Raw genomic sequence first — 2,937 nt, 5'->3', positions numbered from 1 at the left:
TGCCTTCAGAAGTCGCTGATTAGCATTAAATTTGGTTTGGAGGTGAAACCTTTAAATATTTCAGACTAGTTAAAATGAAATCACAGATATCGCTAATTACTATTTTTACTAGTGAGAAATACATTATTACTGCTACAAATCGAAATTTCAGGCTAAACCGTCAGCATGCTAAGTTCCCCGTGGCTTGGAAGCGTAAGGGCCCGTGGTGCTACAGGTCAGCTTGACCTCAGGTCTGAGAAGCTTCTGATCTTGTAAATGTGGTGAATCCATTATCAGTGTGGTGGGTTATGTGTCTTAGCTTAGCATTGGCCGATCTGATTGAACAAAGGGGAGCACACTGCAAAGATCTGGTTTGTCAGAACTATTTGTGATTATCACGATTCATCCAACACATAGCAACACCCTAACAACCACCTAATGTACTGTAGGAACACTCTTTGAGCCATCTAAAACGTCCCAGCAACCACCTAGTAACCATTTGAAACACCACAGCACAGACATACCAATAATATGCTTAGAATAAGCTAGTCTTTCCTTTGCGGAGAAGCCTAAACAGTTTGAGGTGTGCCTCTTTTTCAGGATTGCCCGTTGTGCTCTTGGAGTGCTTTTACCATGACACTCACTCCAAGGGAGAGTACCAAGAGTCCTGAATTTGTAGACAATTAGTCCAACTGTAGGTTGATATACATGCAGGTCTTTAACAAAGATGTTGTACCCTTTTCCAGCTTCATGGGTGTCTATAGTTCACATACTCTCTCTAGCCTGCATTGTTTGTGTATAAGCTAGTCTTTCCTTTACGTTGAAGCTTTGAACAGTTTGAGGTGTGCATTTGGGCATTACAGAAGGGGTTAGTAAGGTAGGCTTAACATTTCTGTGCCTCAGAAAGAGATAAAACACCATAGACTCTGGCAGAAGGGCCCTCACAGCGAGGCAAACGGGCTAGGTCTTGGCAAAGCCCAAAGCTTCCCCATGGGAGCACCACACATCTCTGATATACATGTCCAACATGTTTGTCCCTCTCAGTGAGGTTACAGCTGAGAAGCCTCTAGAAGTTACAGTTAAATCAAAAAGTAAGTGAACCCTCTGGAATAATCTGCATTGTCTGCATTGATTACTCAATACTTTGGGTCAGCTTGAGGTCATGGATCTTTTGATACACCTTTGAATTCAGTGCTCTCTCAATGCACCATCTCTTCACCATGCTTTGCTGTTAGGATGAAGTGTTGGTGTTCAGTGTTATTTTCCCTTCAAACATAGCACTGTGCATTTGGGCTAGAACAGGAAAAGCAGAATATTTAAAATATTTTCCCAAGCATTCTGGAACATCCCGGTGGTCTTGGGATGGCTTTATCTTGCAACAGTGTATAAAAATCTAGTAAGCTAAGTAGTAAGCTATTATCATCAGACCTAAGATTATCATCAGACCTAACGGGTTTTATGGTCAGATGAGATACAAATTTCTGGCACCAAACACCAGACTTGTGTTTGAGTCAAGGTCATGCAGAAGTATGGTGGTGGATCTGTGATAGGGGCTGTTTTTCTTCCAAAGGCCCTGGGAATCTTATTAGAATACATGGCACTGTGAACTCGTAATCTAGCAGGCTCTGCCAGGAGGCTAACGCCGGGTTGTGGTCGGACGATATAAATCTACCCAAAAATGGTTCACTGACCACATAATCATGCTTTTGCAGAGGTCATTCCAGTCTCCTGACCTAAAATCCATTGAAAACATGTGGTGTGAGGTGATGAGGACTCCACAAGTGAGGTCCAAGAATAATCTACAGAGATTCTGCATGGTATGATGTGTTCTCCCATCTCGCAAAGCATCATAAGAGAATATTCAGTGTTGTTATCTTGGCAAACGGAAGGTACATAAAGTACTAAATGTAATGCAAATAGGCCAAACGTTTTTGGAATAGTCAAAATGTAACTCTAAGGTTAGATTTCTCCCATTTTTAGCAAGATCAGGCCGTTTTTTTTTTGCATATATCTGGGCATCAGAGACTGCTGTGACCCTCTTCCTCTCCTACTATTCAATGAGACACATCTGGCCCACTTTACACTCCCACCTCAACCAACAAAGGCTGCCAAGCATGTGTCGCAGCGTATCATGAAAACCGCTCTGGAAATCTTGCCTATATCACAGTTATGTAATGAGATCCGTTCATACACAAAAGAAGCAAAGCGCTAGCCCCAGGCTACTCCTGAGCTCACTACAGATGCTTTGAAACGGTCCGCATCGTCTACAATTACACTGACCACAACGAAGCCTGGGAGGTGTTGGTCAGGAGAGGTTAATCATAAGCAAACTTCACCTGTGTCTCAAAAACAAAGTCCTTGTTTTAATGAAGAGGGGCAATTTACAGCAGTTTGAGGGCCTACGGGAACACCTGTATACAATTGCATCGTGAAATAACACTGATTCGTCCAGATCTAGTTTCTGCGTCTGTGACTGCATTGTGGCATTGGATGATCAAGGACAGCTGGGGGAAAGGAGCAAAGAGGGTGTTTTGGAGGAACTGGCTCTTTTAAGTACGTATACTTGGGACCGGTTACCAGATGTTCATGATATCACAAGGAAGGGCTGTGCATGCTAGAGCGTCTGGGTGGACTTTGTGTCGGCACGTGTTACGGTGCTGTGATTGAGACAGAGGCAGATGGCATGCATTTCCAATGACTTCCAAGCCCAAATGTCAGATCTGTGGAATTCCTAACATTTTAACATTATATCACAGTGAAGAAAACAGGCTCAGAAATAACAATGAATGTAACTGATAATGTTCTCACACATAACTGCTGTCTAAGGTTTTGGAAAGGCTGCCAGTCACACCAACCCAATAGTGTAAACAGTACTGCTACTGACCTCTATTGTCAAAATACGTCTAGTCCAGGCGTTCAGACTGAGGACTTAGAGAGAAACTGTCATGTTAACAGGGA

Source organism: Salminus brasiliensis, chromosome 5 (genome assembly GCF_030463535.1).
Source record: "Salminus brasiliensis chromosome 5, fSalBra1.hap2, whole genome shotgun sequence".
NCBI lineage: Eukaryota > Metazoa > Chordata > Actinopteri > Characiformes > Bryconidae > Salminus > Salminus brasiliensis.
The sequence above is the reverse complement of the archived record's forward strand: the minus strand, read 5'-3'. Positions refer to the sequence as shown.